The sequence below is a fragment of the Choloepus didactylus genome, chromosome 5 (assembly GCF_015220235.1).
Source record: "Choloepus didactylus isolate mChoDid1 chromosome 5, mChoDid1.pri, whole genome shotgun sequence".
In the NCBI taxonomy this organism is placed as follows: domain Eukaryota; kingdom Metazoa; phylum Chordata; class Mammalia; order Pilosa; family Megalonychidae; genus Choloepus; species Choloepus didactylus.
This window is the reverse complement of record NC_051311.1, coordinates 1,548,572-1,572,775: the sequence shown is the minus strand read 5'-3', so window position 1 is coordinate 1,572,775 and position 24,204 is coordinate 1,548,572. Positions and strand designations below refer to the sequence as shown.

General features: G+C 47.1%; 1 protein-coding gene across 1 annotated transcript in view; it reads left to right on the top strand.

Annotated features, from left to right (window-relative positions):
• Nucleotides 1–24,204, top strand: part of CUBN (cubilin) — a 260,630-nt gene that overhangs the window by 122,633 nt on the left and 113,793 nt on the right. The gene's annotated exons all lie outside the window — the stretch shown is intronic.

The following is a 24,204-nucleotide window of genomic DNA, read 5'->3' as shown; positions in this document are numbered from 1 at the left end:
AATGGTAGCTTGGACCAATGCTCCTGATGGAGACGACTAACAAATATTGAATGGCATTTAAGATCTTAAAGGCAGCAAAGAACTCACGAGGCGTTTGAAATTCCTGAGTCGGTATCCATAGGAATCCGAGCCTAGTATTTGGAACTACTTTTGCGCACAGGGCACTTGCAGTATTTCTGAGAGCTTTTCCCAGTAGAGGGCCTGGACAGGGTGTGAGTCCCAGTAAATCGTCCAATATCTGGGTAAAGTGGAGGTGGAACAGCCTTTGTAGAGACGGCATCCTTTCACCTGCCTGGGTGGCCCCAGATTCGTAGCCCTGGACTCACAAGAGGGGAGCCTCCAGTCTTCTTGGAAGGGAGTTGAAATCAGCTTACACCTCATTCCTGCCAATAAGTTTTCATAGGCAACAGCCTGCACAGGTACACGAGGAGGCAATGTAACAGGAATAAGATGCACAAACAGCAGACAACAGAAGCAAACCCACTACTGCACCATATCCATCACTACTACCTTTTACTAAAATTACCAAGCTCAGATTGTCAAATGGCTATGATTACTAAGCTCACCAGATAAGAGTCAAACTTAAAACATTCAGCAAGGAACTACGAACTATAAAAAGTGACTGCAAATATGAAAGCACTACCAAGTCAAAATTTTAGGACTGATAAACCCAATAACTGATATTAAAATGTAGTGGAAGGGTTTATTTGCAGTTTGGACAGATTAGACAGAGTTGAAGAGCAAAATCATGAACTGGAAGATAGGTCATAAGAATCAATCCAAAATAAAGCATGGATAAGCAAACAGATGGAAAGTACAGGAGAGAGGGTAAGACACATACAGGACACATAGAAAAGGCTTAAAGTACATTTATTCAGAGTCTCAGAGAGAAAGAAGAGAGACAAATGGAGCAGATCCAATATTTGAAGAGATAATGGCTAAGAATTTTCTGAAACTGATGAAAGTCGTCAAGTCACAGAAACAAGAATCCCAGGGAATCCAAGAGCCAAGCACAGTAAGTAAAAAGACAGCCTCATCCCACAAACCAAAAAGTCAGCAGAAATTCAGTCGGGGTGGTGGGGTAGGCGAGTGGGTGGGGGAATTGTGGAATAAAGGACAACTGGAAGAATACGAGGTAATAAAATTAGGTTTACTTTGGAACTGCTTTGAATTCTATTTTAGATGAATGCAGACTTCATTTATGAACGTTAAGGAAAAGTGTTGGGACCGTAAAGATGCGGTGGAGCGTGCTCTCACTTAGAAGTCAGGAGGTCTGTTTCTGTGCATTCATATGTCCGTCCGTCTGCTCATCCATTTGATCCCGGTGCCTATGATGTTCGGGCCCCAGCCTCTGGACCTGGCGCTCCCACTCACCCCTGCCTGGCTTGGGGGTCTTGATTTGCTCATTTATAAAACTGGGGCCTGGGGAAGCCAAGCAGAACTAGAGAAACTAGTGGAGGGATTCTCGGAGCTGTGTTTGTGGAAAGGACAAGGGGCGCAGACACTGGGGTCAGACGATGTCAGAGGCAGCGTCCTTGCAGAGGTCAGAGGTCATGGCCAGACTCCTCCAGCCACTAGGCTTGCATTGTCCCGGGGCACTCCCCACCCCCACCCGCTCCCAGATGCAAGCTCTTCTGGCATGATCCTGGGCCCCAAGTGGGAAAAGGGGGAGCCCACAGGTAACCCCAAGCAGTCACCCTTGCCTGTGTGGAACCCAAGGTAGAATTTAGCAAGTGGAGGAAACCAATGGAAATTTAAAAGTGGAAGAGCAATTCTGAGCCTGCCTCCTGTTTCACAGCACCCACAGCAGCAGGCTGGGTGCCCAGGGGTAGTCCTCTGCTGGATGCACAAATCACTGGTAGATGTGCAGCTGAGTGCACGTCTGGAGTGGCTCAGAATGGCTGAGTATACAGGATGGCCAAGTACATGGAATGACTGAGTACACAGGACAGTTGAGTACATGGGATGGCTGAGTACATGCCTGGAGTGGCCCAGAATGGCTGAGTACAGAGGCTGGCCAAGCACACGAATGACCCAGCGTGACTGAGTGCATGAGACGACTGAGTCCATGGAATGACTGAGTACATGAGACGACTGAGTCCATGGAATGACTGAGTACGCAGGACAGTTGAGTAGAGGAGACAGCCGAGTGCACAGGATTGCTGAGTACGTGGAACGGGAGAGTACATGGGATAGCCAGGTGCACAAGTGGAGTGGCCCAGAATGGCTGAGTACATGGGACGGCCGAGTGCACAGGATGGCGGAGTACACAGAATGGTCCAGAACGGTCCAGCCCACAGATGTGTGAACTCTGGCGTTCCCCCTGCCGTGACCAGTGCTTTGGTGGGAGAGGGCCGAGGACGTCCGGGCTTGCGGTGGGCGGAGTTCACTCTGGCGCCGTTACTGCAAGACAAGCTCACAGTTCTGAGCCACAGGAGAATTTAGATGACATCACAGAAGTACGTTTCTAGAATTTCATGCTCCTGCTGTGAAAAACGAGAGGAGAGGACATTTTTCCCCTCCCTTGAGAGTCTGTGCCTGGGAAGCCAACAGAGGCCCCTTGCCTCAGTCCTGGCCGACTGGTCGCAGCTCACTGGCATCCGTGTATTGGCGCCACGGGCCTGGGGCTTTCCTGGACGACGTGCTGCAAGTTTTTCTTGCGATGGGGATGACTCTGCACGTCCTTGTGTCAGCACAAAGTGGGGCTGGGGGCTCCCTGCTGCTGGGGCCACCTCCTCTGCCTGGCGGCTTCGTTGCTTAATGCGAGTCTCTCCTCTGAGCCCCGAGCCCTGAGCGCCGTCCGCTTTCCCTGTTGCTGGGGAAGCCGGTGGACGCAGCGCAGCAGGACACGGTCAGCCCAGCGGCCACGGCCCCGCCGCCCCCCTTGCTCCCCATGGGGACTTTGGCCTGTGGAGCCGGTGAGGAGCAGGGGAGCACAGCTGGCCCTGGGGAGCAGGGCACCTGCCTGCTCTCTGAGGCCTTTGGTGCTGAGCTGGGGGAAGAAGGTGAGTCTGGTTTGAACTGAGGAAATCCAGGTTCCCCAAATCTGCAGGTCGGACCGAGGTGCCCAGGCAACCCACCGTGCCCAAGTTAAACTTCACTTCTCAGGGTGCTGCCCTCGAGCATTTCCTCTTCAGACACTGATCGTTTCCGGAGCAGAGCAGACGAGGCAGGAGAGCGGACTCAGTGCCTCCAAGAGCCGTGGAAACGGGTCTTCTCTAAGGGTTCACTGTTCACGGATGAGCCCACCACAGAACGCCCACTCGCTCTCATCCTCCGCCCCACCCACTCCTCCCCACAGAGAGCCTTGCTTCCACTTGGCTTTGAGGATCCTGGTGATCCCTGTGACATGTTTACTCCATGACGTACTCTTCGCGGCTGCGTGGGCCTCTCGGGTTGTGGCGCCGTCAGCGGAGAGCTGGGCCCCTGCTTTGCACCCTCAGCGCCGGGAGTGACATGTGAAGCCACAGCCTGCAGTCTGTGGACACAGATCCTGTTTTGTTTTGTGTTATTTCAGCTCAGGGTCTGCTAAGTGCTTGTTTATTTGTGAAAATAAGTGCTCCGTGGATTCCTTTTCAAACCACTGTTTCCAGAATCCTTGAGTGACTGGTTGCAGCAGCTGCAGAGCTGTGGAGTTGACGGTCTCCCCTGAGAGTTGAAGCTGGAGCGGGGCGGGGGTGACCACGTCCTGGCCCCAAAGGTGTGGTCGTGAGCGTCATGTGGGACTTGACTTCAGAAGAGCTCAGCTGCTGGGCACAGTGGACTGAGGAAACCAAGGCTTCCTCCCCGCCCCGGGGCAGCTGCTCTCATGAGTCATATTTTCATTTCCTTCCTCACCTGCAGTTAGGACTTCACAGCATGCACAACTTCCCGAGGGGTTCCCCTGCTGTCGCTTAAGATTTCCGTCGCCTTGAGCGGTTTGCATCCCTAACTGGGTCCCATCTGCAGCTGCCCTGCTGCAGATAACGCGGAGACGGATCTCATAGACCCTGCCTCCCCCAAACTGAGTGTGCCCGAAGTGAACGCTCTCTGCCCCTCATCTTCCACCAGGGATCTCACCCTGCCCCTGTTCTTTCACTCAGCTCCACCAGGCAATCCGGAGCAGGAGAGGAGTGTTCCAGATGGGGTTAGAAGCAGAGGGTCAGGAGCAGGCTGAGCACGAGAAGGGGTGCAGCACGGTCAGGGGTCTCTGTTAGGAACCCAGGGCGTGGACTCGGGGTTACTTATCTGTCCTGGACACGGTGCTCCTTGCTGCGTATTCCACCTTGTTCTGCCCGCAGGAGCCCACGGAAGACTCGCCTACCTGAGCGGATGGGCTACCTGCAGGCCCAGGTGTGCGAGGGAGGCTCCACCCCACCCAGGAGATGGGCAGCTGGCTTGGCACTGGGGGTCGGGGGCCAGGGTCCTGGGGAAACAGGGCAGCGTGGGCTCACCTCTGCTCCGGGCTGCTGGTGACCAGTCAGAGGCAGCTGGGTGGACTGTCCTGGCTCTGCCTTCCCAAGCGTGTGGCTGCGAGCATGTGACGTGTGCTTTCTGAGTTTCAGGTTTCCAGCTGCAAGATGCAGCTGTGCAAAAGGCACAGTTTCCTTAAGCATATTTGCACACTTCTTACATCACCTGCTCCTCTCTCTGTGGGTGTGCGGTGAGGCCCGTAGGCTACCTTTTTGAAAATGTGGACCTCACATTTTCAGAATGTGCACAGACAGTATCTGGTGTCCTTGTTTCACTGCTAACGTTTTCACAACCAGCCCCATTTTGTTTTAACTATTTTTTTTTAATCTTAAGATATATATAAGTACTTTCATACATTCTTCAATGTCATCTCAATGAATTTTATTACTTCATAAATGTTTTTCCTTACCTGCCAAAAAATTCATAAATTATTTAAGAAAGAAAAAAAGTACTGCAGAAAATGAAAATAAAAACATCTTCATAGACATCCGTAGTTCGTTTGCATGGAAAGCTCAGCTCTGAAGCTACGTGCAGCATTTTCATTCTTGGGGACCATAAAGGATGCTGTAGGTTTTGCTTTTGAATTAGTTTCTTTTTGCTCGTGCTTGTCTTAATTTTAACACACGTTAAGTTGGCTTATTTTCTCCTTGAGCAAGGGGAAATGTGGTGACACAAGAAGAGGGGGAGATACCCCTGCCCCCGACAGTCAGCGGGAACCCATCCAGTGTCCAGCGACGGGCCGTGCCCGTCCCCAGGAAGCTCAGCCGCGCTCCCCGCTTGGCCTCTTGCTCTGGGCTCCAAGCGGGCCACGTCCTGGCGAGGCTGCCGGTGCTGGGAGCCCGTCCACATGAGCCGCAGGGCTCTGGTGGCCTCGTCCGGTGCAGCCAGCACTTTGCTGGGACACCCGGCGTCCCTTTGGTGTTTGATTCTGCATTTTGGAGGGAGTACACTGCGCGCAGCAGCTGTGAGGACCAGACTGAGGGGAAATTACACATTTGCGGTGAGACCGCAGTGGTCCAGGTGAGACGTGAGGGGGCCAGCAAGGCCCCCAGGGAAGCCAGGGGTGCGGGCAGGGGAGGGTGGGCAGAGCAGCAGCCCTGGGTGGGGAGGGAGGGGTCCCAAGTGTCTGGGGCAGCTGCTGTGCTCCTGGCTTTGCTGGGGAGGTGTCGGCAGGAGGATGGTGTGACCAGGATCCCGGAGCCCAGGAGAGGGGACGGGGACCCTGTGAGCTCCACGCAGAACCCTGTGGAATGGCTGAACACTTAAAATCTAGTATGTTACGTTGTAACATTTTGGTGGTCCTCATTTTAATTTGTAAAATACAGAAAAAGTAGAACTAAGAAATTAACACTGTTCTTAATATCGTACAAGGACAAACTACTCATATTTTGCTTATTTCCCTCACACACTTAAACACCGAGTTTTAAGGCAATATGGCATATCATTTATGTCCTGATTTTTCACTTACTATTATCTGAATATGTCTTTATAAAAATGGTTTTCTTGGCTCTGGTAGTCAGCTGTATCACTATTATTGCCCATTTACATTCCCTCTGTGTTGTTCTGTTGCAACAGTGCTGTGGAGAGCATCTGACTGTACGTTTCCTGGTTTTCCTTTCTACAAAGAATCTTTTTATTGGAAACTATGATGGCAGGTATTAGGTATATAGAAAGGATATAACACACCTGAAGTGTGTCTTAGTGTTTGGCCGCCTTGGCTCCGAGTTCTAGTTTCCGGAGTGCAGTGGACTGTGGAAGGCTCACCCCAGCCCCCCGCCCGGCCGCCCCCCGCGCCCCCGGCCCGAGGAAGGCCCCGCAGGGAGCTGGGCCCGTCCCCGGGGCTGCTGTTAGGCCTCCCCTGTGCATGCACATCCACACACCACGGGGTCGTATTTTCACGTTGTAAGGTGTTCTGCTGTCCTCCTCCAGCTTTCCCTTTCCGCTCAGCCTGTGTCGTCAGCGTTGTCTCCGGTGATGTGTTCAGATGTGACGCTTTCTTTCTGCTTCCGTCGTGCTCCGTTTTCTGTGTATGCCACATATTTACCGCCTCAACGAGCATTTGAGTTGCTTCTGCCATCTGCTGAAGGCACCTGCTGTTGGGGATTGTTCCGGCAGGGACTTCCACACGCAATCCCACGGGTTTCCTCGGTGGACGCCTGGAAGTGGAATCACCCCTTCTAACCTGACCACGTGGTGCCAGATTCCATGTGGACGTATGTGTGAGAACGCATGTAAGGAGACGGGAGAAAGTAAACCTCATTCAGTGATTTGTAGCTTCCACACAGCTTTCTTAGGCGTCGTGAGATTTGATCTTTAGGGTGACCTTAGGAGGCAGTGGGGTCGCCTGCCCCGTGGTTGAGGTGAGGAGCTTCCGGAACGGCTTGGAGAGAGTGCGCCGACGCGGTGGACGCAGGGCCCTGGCTGGAGGGCAGTGGGCTGTCCACTGGGCCATCGCTGGTCGGACGGGGGCTGGGCCCGGCGCTGTCCTGGGAGAGGCTGTCGTGGGCCTGGCACTCGTGGGTTCTGTGCTGTTAGAGTCTCCCAGTTTTAGGGTATGAAGTTTTGCTGTTTTACTGCATGTGCTGATGTCTGGAAATTCAAGAAAACTCGGGATACCTTCTAAAGATCATATTAACTTTCCTGCAGACCACAGACTATCACCTAGACACATCCGCATCTGTTTCCGGAGCCCTTTCCATTGGAGCTCCCAGGGCTGGGGGCCAGTTTTGTGGATTCAACTTGAAATTCTTATTTTATTAGTATCTAGAAAACACTTAGTTGAGGCATACAAAGTCTTTGAGCTATATCCTTAACACACTGATAATTCTTTAAAATTCTTTATCAGAGACCAATCATGCATAAAATACAGGATTCCCATACACCACCCCACCACCAACACCTTGCATTGTGTGTGGAAGGAACATTTGTTACAATTGATGATAGCACATTTTTATAATTGTATTAATTTTTTTAACATTAGTTACATTTGTCACAAATGATGAAACATTATTAAAATAGTACTATTAACTATTGTCCATAGTTTACATTAGGTGTATTTTTTCCATATACCACCCTAGTATTAACACCTTGTGTTAATGTCCTACATTTTTTATAATTCATGAAAGAACATTCTTGTACTATTAACTATAGTGCATTGTCTATAATAGGGTTCACTGTGTTATACAGACCTATTTTTTATCTTTTAATTTTTATTCTAATACTGCGGTCGCGGTTACTGCTTCTAGGGGGAGAGGCGGCCGGTAGCTGAGCCTTCAGCTCTCGGGGCTGCTTAAGGGGTACCGGCGGCGGGGGCTCTTTCCCGGAGGCGAGGGCGAGGCGGAGGACGTGGCCGGGTCCTCGGCGGGAGGCGTGCAAGGTGTGGAGGGCGGCGATAAGGACAAGACACTCTTCATCCAGTAGGAGTATGCGCCAAAGAGATTTATTCAGGGGTGATTACAGGTTATATAGGCTGGTAAGAAGGGCAGGGCTGGAAAGGAGGTGAAGCAGCCTTAAATGGCAATACTGAAGGGAGAGGGGCTAGGATTGGTTCTGAGAGGACGCAGGAGCCGTTGCAGCGGGGCGGGGGTTGTTCTGGCCACGGTGCATGCGCGCTGGCGGTGGCAGGAGTGGCTTTGGCACAAGGGAGTATGTGGGTAAGATAAGGAAGTGGGGAAAGGGCAGTTGGGAGAAAGGCGGTTTCCTCCGGCAAGCCTCACCTGCCAGTGACATTTTGGGTGAGGAAAAGGGAGCTGCCCTGACCTCGCTCCCCAGGCTCGGGGGGGCTGCAGAGGGCACTCACGCCCGTACCTACTACCCTCCCCAGGGGGTGATATCAGGTCCCCTGGCCCAGGCCTGGTAAGTCGAGGTACAAGCTCAGTCACCCGCAATTCCCCTTTCTTTTCTAATTAGAGGAAGAGGCTTTACCGGAGAGGTCCGCTAAGGGTGAGGGAAGGGGGAGGTCAGGGAAGGGAAAAAGGGGTTGACGGTGGCTCAGCGAGGCTGGAACTTAGTGTTGGTGTGGTGCCCGGGCGCTTGACAATGGCTTCGCTGCAGCGGGCTGGGTGAAGGTGAGGGGTTTAAAGTTCAGGGGTTCAGAGAAGCTGGAACTCGAGGTGAGAGCGATGTTCAGGTGATTGAGAAGGGCCTCGCGGTTGGCGAGTCGACCGGTGGCGTTGAGGTCGCGGAGGGTTGGTTGTCATCTTGGAGTGGGGGGCGTCAGAGGTGGCGAGTCGCTGATACTGGATTTGCACGAACGAGGAAAAAATGGCATCCGTTTGTTTCCTTACAAGCTGGACAATTTTGCGGATAATGTAGGGTCCTAAGGTGAGAGCTAGAATAATCATTAATAAGGGGCCAAGAAAAGGAAGGATGTATGGGAGGATGGGAGTGAAAAAACTGGACCAATAACTGGTGGCTTCACGATCTCTTTTACGCTTTTCCAGTCCTTCTCGGACCCTTTTTAGGCTGTCCTCGACGAGACCTGTGGAATTGGCATATACACAGCACTCTTCTTCTAGGGCGGCGCAGAGGCCTCCTTCTTTGAGGAGGAGAAGGTCAAGACCTCGGCGGTTTTGGAGCACTACCTCAGAGAGGGAATTGACAGAATTTTTTAGATGGTAAATAGCGTTTTGTAAGTGATGAATGTCTTCGTCAACAGCCGCCCGGAGGTGAGTTAGGGCGGAGTCTTGACTGGCTAGTGCAGCGATTCCGGTGCTAGTGCCGGCAAGACCTAGGAGGGAGGCAATTGTAAGGACGGTGATGGGCTCTCGCTTTTGCAGTGGGGCAGGAGCCGCAGTTTTTTCCAGACGGAGGAAGAAGTCTTCTTCGCTGTGGTATAAGACCCTAGGGATAAGGACAATTAGGAGGTAAGTTTCTTTATATTCATTGATGACATTCGTGCTGAGACAGGGGGTAAGTCCTGTAGAGGAGCAGAGCCATTGGGAGGAGTTATGAGGAATGAGAAATTTGGCAGAGCTGCTGGGAGATGAATAGCTGGCACAGGCAGTGAGGTCGGGAGAGTTCCTGGAGCGAGGGCGGACGCACTTTCCCGTATAGGAGACTGAATGAAAGGTCAGGGGGACGGCAGAGGTATTCCAATTGCATTCCAAGGGGCTGTTTTCTGTGCTTTCTGAAAAGGAGAGGTTGGAGGCAACGGGCTCGTACAGTGAGGAAGAGGTGGAGAGGCAGAGCCAGCAGGATGAGGTAAAATTGGGGTTGGAGGAGTTTACTGAGGTAAAGGCGGCTTGGATGAGGCTGAGGAGGGGAGAGGAATAACGAGAAGGGGGCAGAGGAAGCTGGGGTGGTGGGGTTGGCGATGCGTTGTTTGTAGCTGAGGTGCGGCTTCCGGATGCGCTGCTTGTACTTGAAGTGCGGCTGGAGGGCTGTGGAAAAAGGGGGTTAATGACTTGGTTGGGACCTATGCCAGAGGGTGTTTTTAAAGCAGTATTTTGGTATGGTTGGCTTACAGCCTTCTTTTTTATTAGAATAAGTGATTCTCGGTCGGCTCCTTTCTCATAGATTCTGAAGCCCCAAGTTTGACTGAGTAACCAGGAGGGATCAGTGGGGAGCTGCACTGTAAGATTAAGATGTGTGCAGGATTTCTCACTTTCTTGGCTGAGCCAGTTAACAGTAGGGAGTTTGCACCCTGTAGGGGCCCACTTTAGGGTAAGGTAATGATTAGGAACAGGAGGCTTCCAATTAGTGGTTAGTGTTTCACACCCCCAGTATGCACAGTAGTACTCGTTGGGGGAATTACAGTACGATTTTTCAGGATTTGAGGATGGGCACATGTAATATTGGGCCTGGGGATTACTTACCTTTCGAGCGCAGGTTTCTTCGACTCTGGAGACAAAGGTGGCGAAAGGCTTACTCGGCTCCTGGAAGAGCTTGGTGAATTTATTAGGTTGACGGGCAGAGCAATTGGCAAACGCGCGTAAGGCGATGCCTCTGAGGACAGTCCAGAAGGTAGCAGGGACATTAATATAAGCAGACGCACTTAGAAACGCTCCAGTGCCCAAATAGGCTTCGGGGGGATGATAGACTCCAAGGGCTGCGTCTTGCTCACTTTGCTTAGCTGCTTCTGCCTGGAAGTGAGCACGCCAGTCAACAAACTGACCGGGGTTAAGAATGGAACGGGGAAGCGAGGCCCAGTCTTGGGGGATGCAATAGTCCATGCCGAGATCCTGCAGTATTTGGGAAGCGTATGGGCTACCTAACCCGTCCTCCCTGACGGCCCTGCGAAGCTGCTTGATAGTATCGGAGTCAATGGGATACCAGTCATACGGTTTTTGTGGGGTGGGGGCAAGGTTAAGAGGAAAGCAGTGAAAGGCACGAGAGAAAGGAGGACGCGCTTGCAGAGGGCTTGGCGCGGGAGTGGGGGTAGGGGGAGTGTTGCCCCAAGGGTTGCCTTGAGGTGTAGAAGGCAGCCAGGGGTTGTTAGCCGGTGGGGTGGAAGGAGCGGCGGCAGCTGCCGGTAGCGGCTCCGAGGGGGAGCTCGCCGAAGGGGGAGGTGGGAGTGGGAGGCCCCAAGCGTCGCAAGATGGCGGCGCGGTGGGCGTGGCTAAGACACAAGATGGTGGATCAGCCCCGCCCTGTGAAAGGGCGGGGCCCAAGGCATAAGATGGCAGACTAGCTCCGCCCTGTGGAAGGGCGGGGTACAGCGTACGCGGTTTCCGGCCCAGCTTAGGGCTGATGTCATCGCCGGAGCATTTCCTCCCCTCGATGGAAGAAGAAGGAGGAAGTTCGCCATCTTGGCGTGGCGCAGTGTTATTTTGCTTTTTGGGAGTCACCTCGAGCGCGTTGTTAATCTGCTCGACTAAGGACTCCGTGTCCGAGTCATGATTTGAATTAATATCGCTATCTGAATCTGTTGGCTGGGTTGATAGGGCCTCCTTGGATTTAACGGGGCCTCGATCAGGGGGGAGGGAGCCTTGAAGGCAGGAGCGGATGGTTATCAAGGTGGGGAGCAAGCCGGGAGGGAAGCGCTTGCTCTCATGTTCCATGGCATTAGTGACTCGATCAATAAGATGATCATAAGTAACAGGGTTCCAGAGATGGCAAGTGGTGAGCCATGGGTTAAAGGGGAGCAGGAGGTCCCAGTACACCTGCAGCTGCCGGACAGACACTTTACAGCGATGCGTGTCTAGGAGACCCGCTAGAGCACGAACTTGAGGTGCCTGACATGTAGATATACGATTACCCATAGCTGAGGGGGGAGGAGGGGGGATTGCTCCCGAGCCGGGCCGGCCCGGCTGGCGGGGAGGAGGAGGAGGAGTTGTTTACCGAGCAGAGAGAATGAGATAAACTGTGGCCTTGAGGCCGAAGGAGACGGCGAGAGCGGAAAGCAGTGCCCTTTGGCAACGGGAGCAGTCGGGGGGGGCGGTTGCAAAGAGGCACACGGCACCAAATGAGGAAATAAAGATACAAAGAACTACAGCAAAGTAATGGAGGGGAAGAGGGAGAGCGTTAGGAGGAACGGGGGTCATAGAAGTGCGCATACAAGAGGACGAAGAGAGCTCTCTTTGGCGCACACTCCCACCGGACGAAGAGAGCGTGGGGGAAGGGAGGAGCGGCTTCGGAGCAGTGAACCTCCCACGGCTCCGGAAGCGGCGAAGGAGAGGCGGCCCTTACCTTGCAGGCGAGGAAACGGGAAGCTGGAGAGGCGTCCGGGCGAGCGGGCGACCTGCCAAACTGTTGTGTGGAGACACTTCCTCACACGGGGCACCAGTTGCGGTCGCGGTTACTGCTTCTAGGGGGAGAGGCGGCCGGTAGCTGAGCCTTCAGCTCTCGGGGCTGCTTAAGGGGTACCGGCGGCGGGGGCTCTTTCCCGGAGGCGAGGGCGAGGCAGAGGATGTGGCCGGGTCCTCGGCGGGAGGCGTGCAAGGTGTGGAGGGCGGCGATAAGGACAAGACACTCTTCATCCAGTAGGAGTATGCGCCAAAGAGATTTATTCAGGGGTGATTACAGGTTATATAGGCTGGTAAGAAGGGCAGGGCTGGAAAGGAGGTGAAGCAGCCTTAAATGGCAATACTGAAGGGAGAGGGGCTAGGATTGGTTCTGAGAGGACGCAGGAGCCGTTGCAGCGGGGCGGGGGTTGTTCTGGCCACGGTGCATGCGCGCTGGCGGTGGCAGGAGTGGCTTTGGCACAAGGGAGTATGTGGGTAAGATAAGGAAGTGGGGAAAGGGCAGTTGGGAGAAAGGCGGTTTCCTCCGGCAAGCCTCCCCTGCCAGTGACATTTTGGGTGAGGAAAAGGGAGCTGCCCTGACCTCGCTCCCCAGGCTCGGGGGGGCTGCAGAGGGCACTCACGCCCGTACCTACTACCCTCCCCAGGGGGTGATATCAGGTCCCCTGGCCCAGGCCTGGTAAGTCGAGGTACAAGCTCAGTCACCCGCATAATACCATACATGACTTAAAGTTGGCCTTTTTAACCATATTTGCCTATGTAATTCAATGCTGTTACACGGACAAATAATGTGTTACCATCACCACCATCCATTTCCAAAACTTTACACTCAAACTAAATAGAAATTCTGTTTCTATTTAGTATGATCAACTATGAACTCTCCTTCTTTAACCCCAGGGGATATACAAATGGCTAAAAAGCACATGAAAAGATGCTCAACATCACTAGCTATTCAGGAAATGCAAATCAAAACCATGAGATATTTCAAACCCGCTAGAATGGCCACTACTAAAAAAAAAACCAAAAAACTACAAGTGTTGGGGAGGATGCAGAGAAACAGTAACACTCATTCCACTGCTGGTGGGAATGTAAAACGGTGCAGCCATTGTGGAGGACAGTTTGTTGGTTCCTCAGGAAGCTAAGCAGAGAATTACCATATGACCCACCGATGGCACTACTATGTATATGCCCAGAAGAATTGAAACCAGGGATTCTAACAGACATTTGCATGGTGGTGATGGTAACACATTATTTGGTAACCTGTATTCAAGATTCTAACTCTATGAGTTTGCTTATTATAATTAGTTCAAATCAGGGAAATCATAACAATATTTGTCTTTTTGTGTCTGGCTTATTTCACTCAGTGCATGTCCTGAAGGTTCATCAGTGTTGTTGCATGCTTCAGGACTTCATTCCCTCTTACAACTGAATCATATTCCATCGTATGTCTGTACCACATTTTGTTAATCCGTTCATTGGTTGAAGGACATTGGTTGATGGGTTGCTTCCATCTTTTGGGAATTGCAAATAATGCCACTATGAACATAGGTGTGCAAATCTCTGTTAGAATCCCTGGTTTCAGTTCTTCTGGGCATATACATAGTAGTGCCATCGGCGGGTCATATGGTAATTCTCTGCTTAGCTTCCTGAGGAACCACCAAACTGTCCTCCACAATGGCTGCACCATTTTACATTCCCACCAGCAGTGGAATGAGTGTTACTGTTTCTCTGCATCCTCCCCAACACTTGTAGTTTTTTGGTTTTTTTTTTTAGTAGTGGCCATTCTAGCGGGTTTGAAATATCTCATGGTTTTGATTTGCATTTCCTGAATAGCTGGTGATGTTGAGCATCTTTTCATGTGCTTTTTAGCCATTTGTATATCCTCTGGAGAAATGTCTATTCAAGTGTTTTGCCCATTTTTTAAACTTGGTTATTTGTCTTTTTATTGTTGAATTGTAGGATTTCTTTATATATTCTAGATATTCAATCCTTATTGGATATGTGGTTTCCAAGTATTCTCTCCCATTGAGTAGGTTGTCTTTTCACTTTCATGACAAAGTTTTTTGATGCACAAAAGTTTTCAATTTTGAGGAGGTCCCTGTTTTGGTTTGTTAATGCTGCTGGGATGCAATAACATGGGTTGGCTTTTACAGTGGGGGTTGTTCTAGTTTGCTAATGCTGCTGGAATGCAAGACACCAGAAATGGGTTGGCTTTTATAAAGGGGATTTATTTGGTTACAAAGTTACAGTCTTAAGACCCTAAAGTGTCCAACAACAAAGGGTACCTTCACTGGAGGATGGTCGATGGTGTCTGGAAAACCTCTGTTAGCTGGGAAGGCATGTGGCTGGCGTCTGCTCCAAAGTTCTGGTTTCAGAATGGCTTTCTCCCAGGACGTTCCTCTCTAGGCTTCAGCTTCTCTCCAAAATGTTACTCTCAGTCGCACTTGGGGCATTTGTCCTCTCTCAGCTTCTCTGGAGCAAACGTCTGCTTTCAAAGTCCATCTCCAAAATGTCTCTGTAAACCGCAGTTCCTCTCTCTGCTCCTTGCATTCTTCAAAGTGTCCCTCTTGGCTGTAGTTCCTCTTCAAAATGTCACTCTCAGCTGCACTGAGTTCCTTCTGTTTGTCAGCTCATTTATATGGCTCCAGTGATTTAATTCAGACCCATCCTGAATGGGTGGGATAACACCTCCATGGAAATTATCCAATCAGAGTCATCACCCACAGCTGGGTGGGGCGCATCTCCATGGAAACACTCAAAGAATTACAATCTAATCAGCACTGATACATCTGCCCACACAAGATTACATCAAAGAAAATGGCATTTGGTGGACATAATACATTCAAACCAGCACAGGGTTTATCAGTTCACAAATTTATAGTTCTAAGGCCATGAAAATGTCTGGATTAAGATACCTTATTTAAGATACCTTCTCTGAAGAAAGGCTGATGGCATCCAGGGTTCCTCCGTCACTCAGGAAGGCACATGGCAGCATCTGCTTGTCCCTTTGCTCACAGATTTCATTGCTTTCAGCTTCTAGTTCCAGTGGATTCTTCTGTGTCCTTTGGGTCCTCTCTCCACATCTCAGGAGTTTTCTCCAGACTTCTTTAGGTGTTTCTCTCTGAGCTCTCTCTGCTTTTTCTGTCCTTTATCGCCTCATAAAGGGCTCCAGTAAAAGGATTAAAACCCACCTTGAATGGGGTAGGTCATATCTCAGATTGAAATGACCTAATCCAAAGGTCCCACCCACAATAGGTGGGCTCCCACAGGCATGGATTAAAAGAACATGGCCTTGGATGGAAGAAGATGGAGGCATAGAGAGGAGTGGAAGCTAGTTTGTCCCCCTGGAACAGCTAATAAACAACCAGGAACAACTAGTAAATAATCTGGAATAACTGTGGGGGGACAGATGTGACCATTCACTCATCATACACCAACCTGAATTGGGAGGAATGCCCGAGATCACAGCATAAAATCTGTAAGTAAAAACTGTGGATCCAAGCCAGGAGACCCCGCCCCCATGGCCCAAATTGCAAAGCCTCACATTGCTACAGAGCAGCTCTCTCTGAGCAAGTGAATACAGCTCAGCTGAGCTCCAGCTGGGGTTTTAATTAACAAACGTGGACCACTTGATACAAGCTACATATCCCCAACAAGCAGACAGAGGCTTTTGGTGATGACTGACCTTGGAGAGCCAGACGGTGGCCACAGACTGGCCCTGAAGGGGGCTTTCTGTCCCTTACTCGACTCAGTGGAGAAAGCCTCAGCCATTTTCAGTTCCCAGTGCTCTGACCCAGACAAGGGTATAGCACAGGCAGAGAGAGACCATTGAAATGCTAATGACCTCTCCCTAGAGGGTCTGTCTTCTCTAAGAGGAAAGGGGTGGGGCCCAGCTCTACCACCTGCCTTCCATTCAGAACCAGACCCCAGAGCCTAGGGGAAAACAGCCACAGACCACACCTACTTACACCAGTCTGGAGCTACAGTGACTTGAGGCCTCACAGGGTGTACCAGTCTTCTAAGACACACCCTCAGGGAGACCTGGTACTATTGCCTCCTTCCAAGACCTGAGCCCATTCTGGTCTGGGAAAACCTGATTGGGGTAACCAAGGAAACCAGATGCTAAGACTACAGAAAACTACCACCTTCGCTAAGAAAAACGAAATTATGGCCCAGTCAAAGGAATAAACTTACACTTCAACTGAGATACAGGAATTGAAATAGAAACAACTAATACTAAATCAATTCAAAAAGTTTAGGGAAGATATGGCAAAAGAGATGAAGTGTATAATGAAAACACTGGGCGTACATAAGGTAGAAATTGAAAGTTCAAAAAGCAACTGGCAGAATCTATGGAAATGAAAGGCACAACACTAGAGATGAAAGACACAGTGAAAACATACAACAGCAGATCTCAAGAGGCAGAAGAAAACACTCAGGAACTGGAGAACAAGACACCTGAAAGCCTACACACAAAAGAATGTATAGAGAAAAGAGTGGAAAAATATGAGCAACGTCTCTAGGAACTTAAGGACAAAACAAAATGCAGGAATGTACGTGTTATTGGTGTTCCAGAAGAAGAAGAGAAGGCACAATGGGCAGAAGCAATAATAGAGGAAATAATCAATGAAAATTTCCCATCTCTTATGAAAGACATAAAATTACGGATCCAAGAAGTGCAGAGTACCTCAAACAGAATAGATCTGAATAGGCCTACGCCAAGACACTTAATAATCAGATTATCAAACATCAAAGATAAAGAGAGAATCCTGAAAGCAGCAAGAGAAAAGCTATTCATCACATACAAAGGAAGCTTGATAAGACTATGTGCGGATTTCTCAGTAGAAACCATGGAGGCAAGAAGGAAGTGGGGTGATAATATTTAAGATACTGAAAGAGAAAAACCACCAACCAAGAATCCTATATCCAGCAAAACTGTCCTTCAATTATGAGGGAGAGCTTAAAATACTCTCTGACAGACAGACAATGACAGAGTTTGTGAACAAGATACCTGCTCTACAGGAAACACTAAAGGGAGCACTGCAGACAGAAGGAAAAAGACAGGAGTGAGAGAGGTTTGGAAAACAATTTTGGGAAATAGTAGCACAGCAATGTAAGTACGCTGAACAAAGACTACTGTGAGTATGGTTGAAAGAGGAAGGTTAGGACCATGTGGGACACCAGAACAAAAGACGAACAATAAAGACTTGGACTCTGTAACTCAGGAAAACGTAGGGTGCTCAAGGATTGTAATGAAAGGTACAAATATGTTTTTACATGAGGTAGAACAAATGAATGTTAAAAATAGAGTGGGATTGGGAGGAGAACACAATCAGTGCAAACTAGGGACGGTAATTAACTAGAGACCATCATTAACAGAAACATTGTATTATGCTTCCTTTAATATAACATAGGCAGTATACCAAAGCTAAATGCATATGGGGGGGGCATAGGAAGGGTATGGGACTCTTGGCATTGGTGATGTTGTCTGACTCTTTATTCTACTTTAGTTTAATGCTATCTTTCCTTCTGTTGCTTTTTAGCTGTCATGTTTTCCCTCTCTGTCTCTCTCCCCCTTTTTTCTTTTTCTTTTGCCTCTCTGCCTTCTTTGACTCTTCCTCCTTCTTTGTGGAAGAAATGGAGATATCCTTGTATAGATAGTGGCAATGGTGTTGAATACATAAATACATGACTATACAGGGAACCAACAATTGTTTACTTAGGATGGAATGTTTGACATGTGAACAAAACCATCTTAAAAAAATGGGTTGATGATGAAAACTTGAGGGCAATATACTGAGTGAAATAAACCAGACACATAAGAACAAATACTGCAGGGTCTCACTGATATAAACTAATTATAATATGTAAACTCATAGACATGAAATATAAGTTACCAGGATATAGAATGAGGCTAAAGAATGGGGAGTGGTTGCTCATTATGAGCAGAATGTTCAACTAGGGTGAACTTAAACATTTGGAAACGGACGGGGGTGATGGTAGCATGTTATGAGAATAACTAACAGTGCTGAATGTTGTGTGAACATGGTAGAAAGGGTAAGTTCAGAGTCACGCATGTCACCAAAAGGAAAGTTGGAGGTTAAAAGATGGGAGTGTATAAAACAGTGAATCTTTTTGTGGGCAATGTCCATGATTAACTGTACAAATATTAGAAATCTCTCTCATGAACTAGAACAAATGTATGACATCATAACTAGAAGATAATAATATAAGGGCATATAGGAAAAAATATATACCTATTGCAAACTATATACTATAGTTAGTAGTATTTTAACATTCTTTCATCAACAGTAACAAAAGCACTATACCAAAACTATGAATCAGTAATAGAGGGGGGCATGGTTAGGGGTATGGGAGGATTTGAGTTTCCTTCTTTTGTCTTTATTTCTTTTCTGGAGTAATGAAAATGTTCTAAAAATTGAACAGAAATTAATTGTGATGGATGCACTGCTCTATGATGGTATTGGGGGCATTGATTGTACACTTTGGATCTTTTACCATACAATTGTATGGTATGTGAACGATTTCAATAAAAAAAATACAAATGAATCAGAAGAATATGAGTCAGAAGTAGATTTGTTTATATAAACTTCAAAACAGGAAAAAATAAACACTATATTTTGGGAAGAATGCATTCAGCCATTGTAAACACTGTAAAGGAAAGCAAGGGGGAAAACTAATACAGAATTCAGGATCGTGGTTGCTCTTTGAGGGAGGAAAGAAATAATCACAAGGGAAGGACACCTAAGGGTCTTTGAGATATGGTCAAGTTCCTGTTGTTGACCTCTGTCTTAAGCAGGTAGTGTCTGAGTTTTTATTATTCTTTAAACTGCACACATTTTTTAAATGATTTTTGCGTGTGTGATTTGTTTCATTGAAGAGGCAGCCCAAGAATTGATAATAAATTTTGGTGTAAATAATAGCACATGGGGCAAAGGATCCATGAAGCCATATTTTAAAGATTATTTTTTTAGCATTAGGAAAGTTATTAAAAGAAATGTGTGGGAAATACATATAGAGAGAAGTATATATAAATAAAATATGTATAGGAGAAATCTCAAAATAAAGAAAAAAAGAACATGTCCTTTTTGGGGTGCATAACAGCCCTGAACCAGCACAGTCCTGCTAATCTGTTTTCTCGTTTATTGCTTGTACTCTGAGAAGTCTAAGAAACCATTGCCCAACAGAAGATCGCAAAGATGCTTCCCTACGTATTCTTCTAGGAGTTTTATAGTCCTGGTTCTTATGTTTAGGTCTTGGATCCATTTTGAGTTTATTTTTATATATTATGTGAGATAGGGGACCTCCTTCATTTTTTGCATATGGACATCCATTTCTCCCAGCACCATTTGCTGAAGAGACTACTCTTTCTCAATTGAGTGGACTTGGCAGCTTTGTCAAAAATCAGTGGGTCGGAGTTGGGCAAGATGGTGGCACAGAGAGGAGTGGAAGCTAAGTAGTCCCCCTGGAACAACTACAAAAAACCAGAAACAACTAGTAAATAATCCAGAATAACTGCGGGGGGACAAACGAGACCGTCCACTCATCATACACCAACCTGAATTGGGAGGAATGCCCGAGAACACAGCATAAAATCTGTAAGTAAAACCTGCGGATCCAAGTCACGAGACCCCCTCCCCCATAGCCCAAGCTGCAAAGCCTCATGGTGCCAGAGAGAAGCTCTCTCCCAGCAAGCGAATATAGCTCAGCTGAGCTCCAACTGGGGTTTTAATTAGCGAGTGTGAACTGCTCACTACAGGTACGCATCCCCAAAAAACAGAGGCTTTGGGTGACGACTGACCTTGGAGAGCTGGAGGGTTGCCTTGGACTGGGTCTGAAGGGGACTATCTGTTTCTTTTTCAGCTCAGTGGAGAAAGCCCCAGTCATTTCCAGTTTCCAGGGCTGTGACTCAGAGAAGGGTGTAGACAGCACAAGCAGAGAGAGAGACCATTGAAATGCTAATGACCTCCCCCTAGGGGGTCTATCTTCTCTAAGAGGAAAGGGGTGGGGCCCTTTCCATTCAGAACCAGACCCCAGAGCCTGGGGGAACACGGCCATACCGCCTCACACCAGTCAAGAATTATAGGCTAACAGGCATCACCTGCTGGGCAGAAAAGCACAGTGACCTGAAGCATCACAGGGTGGAACAGTTTTCTAAGACACACCCTCAGGGAAACCAGATACTGAATATTTCTCCCCTCTGGGACCTGAGCTTGTTCTGATCTGGGAAAACCTGATTTGGATAACCAAGGAAACCATGCCTAGACAACAGAAAATTACAACCTACACTAAGAAAAACAAAGTTATGGCCCAGTCAAAGGAACAAACGTACACTTCAACTGAGATACAGAAATTTAAACAACTAATGCTAAATCAATCCAAAAAGTTTAGAGAAGATATTGCAAAAGAGATAGAGGCTGTAAGGAAAGCAGTGGGCATATATAAGGCAGAAATCAAAAGTTCAAAAAAACAATTAGTAGAATCTATGGAAATGAAAGGCACAACACAAGAGATGAAAGACAATGGAAACATACAACAGCATATCTCAAGAGGCAGAAGAAAACACTCAGGAACTGGAGAACAAAACACCTGAAAGCCTACACGCAAAGGAGCAGATGGAGAAAAGAATGAAAAAATATGAGCAACGTCTCTGGGAACTCAAGGATGAAACAAAGTACAATAATGTACATATCATTGGTGTCCCAGAAGGGGAAGAGAAGGGAAAAGGGGAAGAAGCAATAATAGAGGAAATAATTCATGAAAATTTCCCATCTCTTATGAAAGACATAAAACTACAGATCCAAGAAGCGCAGCATACTCCAAACAGAAGAGATCTGAATAGGCCTACAGCAAGACACTTAATAAGCAGTTTATCAAATGTCAAAGACAAAGAGAAACTCCTGAAAGCAGCAAGAGGAAAGCAATCCATTACATACAAAGGAAGCTTAATAAGACTCTGTGCGGATCTCGCAGCAGAAACCATGGAGGCAAGACAGAAGTGGTGTGATATATTTATGATACTGAAAGAGAAAAACTGCCAACCAAGAATCCTGTATCCAGCAAAGCTGTCCTTCAAATATGAGGGAGAGCTCAAAATATTTTCTGACAAACAGACAATGAGAGACTTTGTGAACAAGACACCTGCCCTACAGGAAATACTAAAGGGAGCATTACAGAGTGATAGAAGACAGGAGTGTGTGGTTTGGAACACAATTTTGGGAGATGGTAGCACAACAATGTAAGTACACTGAACAAAGGTAACTATGAATACGGTTGAGAGAGGAAGGTGGGGAGCATGTGAGACACCACAAGAAAGGAGGAAAGATAAAGACTGGGACTGTGTAACTTGGTGAAATCTACAGTATTCAACAATTGTGATAAAATGTACAAATACGTTCTTTTACTAGGGAGAACAAACAAATGTCAACCTTGCAAGGTGTTAAAAATGGGGAGGCACTGGGGGAGGGATGCAATCAGCATGAACTAGAGACTGTAACTAATAGAATCATTGTGTTATGCTTCCTTTAATGTAACAAAGGTGATATACCAAGGTGAATGCAGATAAGAGGGGGGGATAGGGGAGGCATGTTAGACACTTGACATTGGTGGTATTGTCTGATTCTTTACTCTACTTTGGTTTAAGGTTATTTTTCCTTTTGCTGCTTCCTAGCTGTCATTTTTTTTTCCTCTTTCTTTTGCCTCTCTACCTTCTTTGACTCTCCCTCCTGCCTTGTGGAAGAAATGTAGATGCCCTTATATAGATAGTGGTGAAGGTGGTGAACACATAAATATATGACCATACAGAGAACCATCGATTATTTACTTAGGATGGAATGTATGGGGTGTGAACAAAACCATATTAAAAAAAAAAAAAGGGTTGGATGACAAAACCTCGCAGGCAACATACTGAGTGAAATAAACCAGACACATAAGGACAATTATTGCGGGGTCTCACTCATAGGAACTAATTATAATATGTAAACTCATAGACATGAAATATAAGGTACCTAGGACGAGGCTTAAGAACGGGGAGCGGTTGTTTAGTATGAGCAGAATGTTCAACGAAGATGAACTTAAATGTTTGGAAATGAACAGGGGTGTTGGTAGCAAGATGTGAGAATAACTAACAGCACCGAGTGGTGTGTGAATGAGGTGGAAAGGGGAAACTCAGAGTCATATATGTCACCAAAAGGAAAGTTGGAGGTCAAAAGATGGGAATGTATAAAACTGAATCCTATGGTGGGCAATGTCCATGATCAGCTGTACAAATACTAGAAATCGCTTCCATGAACCAGAACAAATGTATGACAATACAATTAGAAGTTAATAATAGAGGGGCATATAGGGAAGAAATATATACCTATTTCAAACTATATACTACAGTTAGTAGTATTTCAACATTTTTTCATAAACAGTAACAAATGTACTATAGCAATACTACGAGTCAACAATAGAGGGGGGTTGGTTAGGGATAGGGGAGGATTCGAGTTTCCTTTTCTTTTTTTCTTTTTTCATCTTTATTTCTTGTCTGGAGTAATGAAAAGTTTCTAAAAATTGAACAAAAATTAATTGTGTTGATGGATGCACAGCTGTATGAGGGTACCCAGGGGCAAGTGATTGTACACTTTGGATCTTTGGATAATTGTATGGTATCTGAACAATCTCAATAAAAATGAAAGAAAAAAAAAATCAATGGGTCGTAGATGCAATTTCTGAACTCTTTATTCAATCCCATTCTGCAATGTATCTATCCTTGTGCATGCTGTTTTGACCATTGTAGCTTTGTAATATACTTTAAAGTCAGGAAGTGTGAGCCCTCCAACTGCATTATTCTTTTTCAAGAGTTTTTTGGCCATTCAGGATCCCTCACCCTTCCAAATAAATTTGATAATTGGCTTTTCCGTTTCTTCAAAGTAGGCCATTGGAATTTTGATTTGGATTGCATTGAATCTGTAAATCATTTTGGGTAGAAGTGGCATCTTAGTAATATTTAGTCTTCCAATCCATGAACACAGAAATGTCTTTCCATTTATTTGGGTGGTCTTTGATTTCTTTTACCGATATTTTGTAGTTTTCTGTATGCAAGTCCTTTACGTCCTTGGTAAAATTATTCCTAGATATTTGATTCTTTTAGTTGCTGTTTTTCTCTTGATTTCCTCCTCAGATTGCTCATTCCTACTGATTTTGGGGTGTTGCTCTTGTACCCCACCACTTTGCTGAATTCGTTTATTAGCTCTAGTAGCTTTCTCATAGATTTTTCAGGACTTTCTAAATATAGGATCATGTCATTTGCAAATAGTGAAAGTTTTAGTTCTTCCTTTCCAATTTGGATGCCTTTTATTTTATTTTTCTTGCCTAAGTTCTCTGGCTAGAACTTTGAGTACAATGTTGCATAACAGTGATGACATTGGGCATCCTTGTCTTGTTCCTGATCTTAGAGGGAAGGCTTTCAGTCTTTCCCCATTGAGTATGGTGTTAGCTGTGGTTTTTTCATTTATGCAGTTTTATCCTGTGGAGGAAGTTTCCTTGTATTCCTATTTTTCTAAGTTTTTTAATCAAGAAAGGATGCTGGGTTTGTCAAATGCCTTTCTGCTTCAGTGGATGTGCTCATGTAGTTTTTCCCCTTTGTTTTGTTAAGGTGGTGTATTACATTGATTTTCTTATGTCAAACTACCCTTGCATGCCTGGAATAAAATGCATTTGATCATGGTGTATGATTCTTCTAACGTGCTGTTGAATTTGATTTGCAAATGTTTTGTTGAGGGCATAGGTTTAAAAAAATATTAAACTGAAAGAAGAAGAAAAAGAAAAAGAAAAAAGAAATGCTGTTCTAGAACCACCTTTATTTTAATTATTGTAAACCCTTATCTCTCTTAGAGAGTTATGACTCTTACTGAGTTTAACTCACTCGCTTGTGAAAATCAGAGGACGGCCTCCCAATCATTAATGTGCTACGGGGAGCACAGAAGATAATCAGAACCACCTGTTCAGAGTTGTTTGTGGAGACTTCCTTTCACCGAACCTGTGACCTTGCTGCTTTTTCCCAAAA